The following is a 7,803-nucleotide window of genomic DNA, read 5'->3' on the forward strand; positions in this document are numbered from 1 at the left end:
ATTCACTCCCAGATAGTTCAAACGAAGAGACTTTAATGAAGGGGATACCTCTGGAAAGGTATACAGGGTTCAGGTAACAAACAAGGGATGTCGGGGCACCACAGACTAGTGACATCAGGAAGTTGTCATCATCCTGAGGGCTGAAAGAGGATAAGGGGGGTCATCAGAGTCGCATGAGGGGAGGGGCTGCGAGGAGAAATACAGGAGAGAGGGAAGCAGAGGAGGAATACCCCCGGCCATTCTCCTCACACCCCCATTTCCTGCCAGGCTCTCCCACTGACCAAATCCAACTGGAAGTCAGACGGCAAGAAAGCCTGGAGCCTCTCAGGAAGCAGACCAGGGCCAAGAGGGGCAAAGAACAGGGCAGGTGGTGGGGGTGGCAAATGGAGAGTGACCTACAGAGATGATGCCTCCTTGTAATGAACCAGCAGTTAGTGGCACCTGGGTCAATGCAGAAATGGGTGGGCAAGGCAGGTTCATGGCCATTTTGGTTCTCATGTTATTCCCCTTCTTCCCTCTCTGTTCCCAGAGGTCACTGAAAGGTATCCCAGTGGGGCCACCACCACTTCTTTGTCACAATGACCAGCAGGTAATGGGGACTAACCTGAATGGACACCTGACCAGGTCCCTGCCAAAGTAGGTGGGAATAGAACCTTAGCCAGCCATTGGGTCAAGTTGCAGGTCTCTGTTAGAGGCCGTATTGCTTTCAGAACATGGGGGAAGGTGGTCTCTGAGGCCTGGCTGAGGTTGTGTGTGACTGTTCCCCTTCCCAGCCCGATGGACAGTCTGAGGCACAGTGAGTCACTTTTCCTGCATCTCTTCCTGAGCACCTGAGTCTCCCTGGTCCAGCACTCAAGATGGCACACAGGGGACTTACAGGAATACTCGCTGACTTTGTGGAATTTGCTTAAATTTCTGGGTAGGAATGGAAGACCCTGGAAGAGCTCACACTCTCGTGGATGATGGCAGCGTGAGTTAGTTTGTAAAGGAAAGCCAGCCGATAAACAAAGGACATCTACCTGCAAGGCAATTAGTTCTCCAGTAAACAAGAAGCAAGGACGAGGACTGGACCTCCCTGCAGGATGACATGCTTCTTCTGATCCACTCCTTTCTCTGGGTCATTTCAAAAGGACATGAGGAGTTGTCAGCATGGCATTGAGAGGCATGTGCTTTAATGCCATGTGCTTTCTGCCCCCTCCCCGTATTAATATCTGCCCTCCTCCCAGACTGCCTAATGAATGTATGCCTCCACACCTGGGAAGAACGGTATAACTGAACCCATGACACTTGACAGTATACAAAATCAGATATGCAAATTCCATTGTTTTTAGTTCCCACCTTTGAAAAACTTTTGCAAAGAGAGACAGAATCCACAATCTGGAAAGGGGCCTGGGGGTTGGTGGGTGCATGAGGATAAGGGAACTCCCAGTTCTCTGGCCGGAAGGATTTGGGGTGCACAGGGATGATCAGCCTGCAAGGTTTGGGGCCAGGCTCATTCACTGGACTTCTGAGCAGGAGCCGGCATGAGCCGGAGACAGAAGAATCCGCCCAGAATGCTGTGCTCTCCCTAGGACCTCAGCATGCCTTCAGGGGAAGGGAATCAAATTTCCCTTCAGCTCCGTGGGAGCTCAGAGTCTAGTTTCATTTACTTGAAGAATAAATAAGATGTGTCTTGCATAACTGTGATGGCAAATTTAAAATCACTGAATGTTTATTGTACACTGCATGCCCTAGGCCCTGTGCTCATACAAGAAAACAGCGTTGCGTGATGGGTTTAGAACCATGGCCATGGAACCAGGCTGCCGAGGATCAATTTCCCAGTATTACACTTACTTGTCAGGTGCCTTTGGGTGACTTATGCTGGTTAACTCAGCGATTTTGAAACTGGGGAGCAGAAAGCCTGTCGAAGGGGTACATTGGCGTGGATGGTGTGGTAGATGATAAAGATGGCCTAGCTTTGCCCCTCTCCTTGGAGTCTGCTTCCCTGCCCCTCGAATCTGGAGGGGCCTTGTAACTTGCTTTGGACAACAGGATGTGGCAGAAGTGAACTCCTCCAACAGGCAGCACCCCCAGGAAACCAGGGTGCAGGAGAAGAGAGGCTGGGGTACTTTCTTTCCCTCCCTGCCTGCTCCTCCTCCAAGCTCCAGCTCTCACCACACTTCGAAGACACTTTTTGGCCCGTTAGCCCAGAGATTGGTGTCTTAGGCAGGGCTTCCAGGAAGCAGAGGGAAAAATAAGAACGTGTGTGAATGTGCTTTATTAGCAAGTGCTCCCTGGAATCTCCAGGGAGGGGGCCCGGCAAGGGTGTGAAGGCTGGATGAGCTGTTCGCTTCTTGGAGTGTCCCTCTCAGAGACAAGGGACCCCCCCGCAGTCACCCATCGGTCTTTAGCCAACCTGACCCAGGGGGCACTTCTGGCTCTCCCTATGCACTGGGAACGCTGAATGTCAAGGGCAACCCTCAAATAGAGACCCAGGTGCTGCTGCAGGGCTGAACCCACCGGAATCCCCACACTTAAGGACACCTGTCCCCCACCTTTTGTTTTCCGAGTCTGAGCATTCACAAAGGTGCACCGTAAGAAAGCGTGGGTTTCATTTCCAGACAGGGCAGCCTTGCACAAAAAGCAGGAGGCATTGGTTGTCCCTGAGCAGCTTCTCCTTTATGCCCTGGACAAGCCCCTGGAGAGAAAAACATATGTGCTCTGTTACCTCTTTGAAGCAGGGAGAGGGAGGAAAAAAGGAACGCCTCTACGTTATCCTGCTACAAATGTGTGTTGAACTGAACTGACCTGCTAGAGCACGGGCCCTGGGTTCCAGTCCGACTCTTCATGTTGTAGCCGTGTGACCTTGGGCTGGTTATTTAATCTCTGTTTGTCTCTGTTTTATCATCTGTAAAATGGAGATAGCAATAATTAATAACAATAATAATAATAACAGCCACTTCATAGAGTAGTTGTACTAAGTGAGTTGACATATGCAGAGAGCTTAAAACCATACCCTGCATGGAATCAGCAACCAGCACTACACAAATTTTAGCCGTTGTTATTATTAATCATTAAAATTGTCTCTTTTAATTTTGAATTTGCATGTTACCAACAGTCTTCTTTTTACCGGCTTTCGGTGAGCCGACAAAACTTCCTGTCTTAAATAAATGCTAGTTTTTACCCTTTTCCCTGAATTGGTGAGGAAAAGACATCAAGTAGACGGGTTCCGGGGCGGGTCCTTTAAGGTCACCTCTGGGGTGGGCTGAGGGTTTGAAGGTGAGGCTGAGCACACAGCAGTACCGGTGCTATCTTACTGCTTGCCTCTTGTGAATGCTAACACGTGGGACACATAGGTGGAGGAGGGGTGTCTCCTGATGTTGTGGGGGTCCCTGAGCGTGGCTGTCCCCCTCCCTTTCGGACCCGTGCCCATTAAGCATATGCTGCTTCCCTCATATAAAAGCACGAGGCTGCAGGGCTGAGGTGATCTCTGCAGAGAGGCAGTGAATCGAGAGGTTAGCCGTGTTTATTGATTTAGTAATTCGTACGCACTTTTCCGGATAGATTACCTTCCTGGAGACTCTGACAGCAGCAGTCAGCTGCTAATGCAATGCGGGGCTGTGGGTACCATGGAGGCCCAGGGGGTTGGGGGTGCGGGGGAAGNGAAGGGTGGGGTGGGGGGGGATAGGCTGGGAGGCCAGGGGAGGACCACAGGGTGGGAGAGGAAAGGAAGGCTTCAGACCTGGCCCAGGTGGGCACAGCAAGGAGCACCATCTACATCCTTTAGGAAATAGAATGAGCTTTCCTTCAAGGCGCCCCCACAAATACCCCTTCAGACACCATGACGACTTCCCCAGTTGCTAGAAGGGCTGCCTGAAGATGTCCTCAGGTGAGGAAAACTGCCCCATCCAAGGTCATGCCCCTCCTTGGGGACAATCACACCCAGTGGAGGAGCAACACAGAGGCATGCAACTCCCCCCAACGTGGAACATTCTTCAGGGCCACCCCAACTCCACAGCCGCGCGGAGGACAGTCAAGTCAGCTGAAAGCTTCTCCTGCCCCTCCCTCCACAGGTGCTGCGCCCAGGAGCAGCCCTGAAGAGTCCCCCACACCGACCTGGCTCGGCGTCTGCTCCCCAGTGAGCCTGACTGGAGCTGCTGAGCAGAGCTGTCAGTGCTGCCCAAGGCGCCTTTCCACAGGTGGTTTTTCCTCCAGAGTGGTGTTGGGAGATTAAGGACAGCAGTCCCACCTGGCAGGGCTCTGGCCAGACAAATGTGGCCCAGGATGGACCGTCTTTCTCATCAAACTGGCACCCCCTCCAGGGCCCGTCTCTGTTTCCTGAGCTTCCCGTACCCTAGGCTGTTCCTGGTCCAAGGTTCCCCCCACTGGGGGAGAAAGCTGGGTCTAGGAAAACTGCTCAGGCATCACAGCTCCCGGTGGAGCCGGGCCACAGAGGGCTAGGAGTGTGTGTGGTGCTGAACCAAGAGAATTGTGTCCTGGGCTGAACGGCAGACACCAGGCGCAGGTGCCAGGGGACAGCAAGGGCACCCTGGCCTAGGATTCACATCTCCAGGTCATTTACATCTCCTGGCTTTTCCTTCCTCTGTACATTTCCTCACTGTCCTATTCCAGTCCTGAACTCACCCAAGGATAAGTGACTCCCACATGCCTGACCGTACGTCAGGCATCAAAACACAAGGAAGAATTGGCGATAGATGGCCCTGCCCCAGACTGCCTGTCTCACAGGCTTAGAGGAGACATCCACCATCCATCCATCCATCCATCCATCCATCCATCTAATAATTACGTATCCAACACCTACTAGGTACCATTGCGATAGGTAGATAGGTAGGCAGAAGGATAGTCACTGCTGGGTTTATCTTTTTTTCCCACTGAGACCCCATTGAGGCTGGGGAACATATCTATTTCCAAGGACCTTTTCCCCTGGCCCAGTGAGTGGTACTATCACTGCTATCAATGTGGAGAGAAGAAAGATGATTGTACAGTGGGGGTTATAACAGAAGCCCCATGGCCACTGCAGCACCTAAGCTTCACCTTAAAGGAAGTGTGGGCTTGGGGTTGCCCCATGGTGGGTCATCCAGACCATCTGTCCTGCCAGACTCTGGGACTGGAAGCAGACATGCTATGTTGAGGGTTGTGGAGGAGACAGGTCCAGCCAGGGCCCCTTTACATAAAGCATCTCATCCTTTCTCCACAGGCCAGCAGGCAGAGGACTCATTCAGTTGCTCCCTCATTTGTTCAGACAGACTGCCGTGTGAAGGGCTTCCTGGCTACAAAGCCCCTTTGGCCAAGCATGCCTGGCACTCCGAGCCCGTGGCTCCCGGGCTGGGGCTCTGCTTTCAAGACCCAGACTCCCTGAGGAGTCCATGCACACAGGTGCTTCCAGCAGCCCCTGGAAGGCGGCTCAGTTGTGCCTCACAGCAGTTGCTTTCCTCACCCCCACCCACCTCCTCTGCACACCATGGGTTCTGCCAGCCTGTATCACCTGCCGCGGTCGACCATCCCTGGCTCCACTCCTGGCTCCCATTCCTGGATCGTTAGGGTCTCAAGAGGAGACAGAAACCACCAGGTGTTTGAACAGAGATAATATAACATGAAGAACTGTTAACTGTGAAATTGAGATGGTAAAGAGAACTCTAAGGGATCACAGAGGTCGGAACTGCAGTTGCCGCCATCTCCTACCCGGGGCAAGGGGCACTAAGGGAAGAGGCTGGAGTTATTAAAACACTTGGAAGCTTGGTCAGGGGACCTGGCAGAGCTGGGGTCTGGATAGCTAGGGGTGAGGTGGGGGAGGCAGCCAACAGGTCCTGGTGTCTGTGAATTCAGAGGATGCCCCTGGGGCTGAGACCCAGACTTTGAGGGGATGCCAGATGGCTTGTCCCTGTCTGGGGCATAGGCAATGCCACTAGTTCTGCAAAACGGAAAATCGAAAAATTGTAACGTGGGTTCAGCAGGCTGCTTTGGGAAGGAGCTGCTGCTGTAGAACTGAGTAGGAGTCCCTCCCCGCTCCAGCCTTCCAGTCTCTGGAGCGCCCCCTGGTGGTAGAGCCTACTCAGGGTCGCTAGCCAAGGAGAAACGTGGCTTGCAGAGCCTGGCTCTGCATCACAGAGCCATAGCTGCACGCTAGCATCCCACGTGTCCTCTTGCTGAGAGCACCACACAGGACCCCTAAGGCAACAAATCTTAGAGAGATCTGTGACAGTGGGAAGCATGTTCTGTCCTATTTTGTGTAAAGAGCTGCTGTATGACCCTTTCATCTTTCATTTGACCAGGACACAGACACGGGTCCATGAGGATGGGTTTGAAGAGAGATGCAGACAAGAGACCCCAGGGGAAACGCAGAATCCATCCTCCCTTTCAGGGACAGAGGTTATATAACAGGAACAAGCTTGTATCAAAACAGTAATGCCTTTTGGGGAGAAGTCATCCTTCGAGGCAAATTGATTTCTGGAGGAATTTTCTACCAATGGACAGAACTCATTAGAATCCCAATGCTCAGGACCAACCTGGGCCTGATACAGTCACAATGACACTGCGAGGCAGGCGGGCAATATTTGTTCTTCCCGCTCGAGAGCCAAGGAAACCGAGGCACAAAGGAATCAGCTAGTCAGAAAAGGTGTTTGCAGAACTCGCGAGATCTTTAGCGGGATGGTTGTTTGATCTGCTGGTCCCAGCAAAGGAGGGGTGTGTGTGGGGGAACCTGCAGGGGCTCAGTTGGGTTACAAGCTCAGGCTGGCCCCACCCCTGCAGGAAAAGTCGGACTCTGGCAGGGCTGTCTCTCCATCTACGCAGCCCCCCACCAGGAACCTGAGGGCATGGACAGACGGGGTCCATAAGGGGCTGCTAATTGCTCTGATCGCAACTTCAGGGCAGAGCATTTCTGGAATTGTAGGACTCTGACTGAGGAGGAAATACCAATGGAACATTTTTAATGAATAATTCAGTGAGCTGAAATGGGAAATGAGAAAGTTTTCTCTCCACTAAAGTGGAATTCGAAAAAAAAAAAAACAAGAAAGAAAAGTAAAAAACAAAACAAGAATAGCAGCAAAGCTGAGCATTCTGCTCTCCTCACAGTAAAACTTTTTTTTTGCATAACCAGGAAAGACAGCTCCTTATGGTTTGCTCTTGACGATCTATAGAACTTGAACTGAGGTAGGGGAATACTTGGGTCACCTGGAATTACCTCCCCATTCAAGAATTTATTCTACACATATTAACTGGGCAGCCATCAGAAGCCAAGCACTGTGCTGGGTGTTAGAAATCTTGTGGTGAAGATAATAGACAATGTTCTTTTCTCTTGGAGTGTATGGAAGGTATTTAGACATTAGATTAAAAGAGACAAAGTTGATACATGTATATCTACAATTCAAGATACATGCTGTATCAGTCAGGGTCCAACCAGGAAGAGAGAAACCACTCTCAGTATATATACAGCAGAGGGAATTGAATGCAGGGGATTTGTTACTTACCAGAGTGATGGAAATGCTGAGAAGCCCAGGACAGTGAAGGAACCAAGAGATTATCAGCAGCAGGAAGACTCTCAACCAAAGGGAGGAGGCAATGTTATCAGAGTGCAGGACCTGGGGCCATCTGCGAGAGGAGAACTGGAACCAAGGTAGAAGCTGCCCAAGGAGGACTGGGACCTGCAATGAGTGGGTGCCACGTATGAATGGGAGACACAGGGCAATGTCAGCCTTTCAGAATCAAAGCCAAAAGAGATGGAAGAAAACCCTGCATTGCCCCTTTTCCTGCCTTTCTGACTTCCATCAGCACTTCCCAGAAGCTGAGCCTCTGCACAGGTCT

This window comes from Hipposideros armiger, unplaced genomic scaffold, assembly GCF_001890085.2.
Source record: "Hipposideros armiger isolate ML-2016 unplaced genomic scaffold, ASM189008v1 scaffold_18, whole genome shotgun sequence".
Classification (NCBI taxonomy): Eukaryota; Metazoa; Chordata; class Mammalia; order Chiroptera; family Hipposideridae; genus Hipposideros; species Hipposideros armiger.